This window comes from Aphanomyces invadans (assembly GCF_000520115.1).
Source record: "Aphanomyces invadans strain NJM9701 unplaced genomic scaffold supercont1.28, whole genome shotgun sequence".
Classification (NCBI taxonomy): domain Eukaryota; phylum Oomycota; class Saprolegniomycetes; order Saprolegniales; family Verrucalvaceae; genus Aphanomyces; species Aphanomyces invadans.
Genome location: NW_008580173.1, coordinates 681581 through 682148, shown reverse-complemented (window position 1 = coordinate 682148; position 568 = coordinate 681581).

The following is a 568-nucleotide window of genomic DNA, read 5'->3' as shown; positions in this document are numbered from 1 at the left end:
CCTTCGTCCACGATCATCACGCCAGCAAGGACCACCACAAAGGGATAGTGATGAAGGATACGATTATGGGGTGTCAATCATCGACGAGGTTAAGGCCAAGAGGGAAACGTGTTTCATGTCCATTGAAGATGTTCCACGAAACCACGAAGATGCTATGTGTCTGGCGGACGCCGACGAATGGCATCAGACTGAGATGGCATCATTGGACGCGATGATCGTGAACGATGTATACCAAGCAGCTCGCCCAACCGCGGACCACAAGGCAATCCGATGCCGCTGGGTATACGCGAAGAGAATCGACAGTGAAGGACGCGTGACCAGATGCAAGGCTCGACTCGTTGCGAACGGTTTCCTACAAAGACATGGCGTCGACTATTTTGAGTCGTATACCCCTGTGGTCAAGATGGTCACGTTGCGTAAAGTGCTCAGTTTCATCACGAACCACGATTACCATGCAGAACAACCCGACGCACGCCGTGGACGCGTACCTCCAAGGCTCAGAACGAACGCGTTCTCTTGACTCAGCCACTTGGATACTTGGTCCCGAGAACCATCGATTACTGTTGAT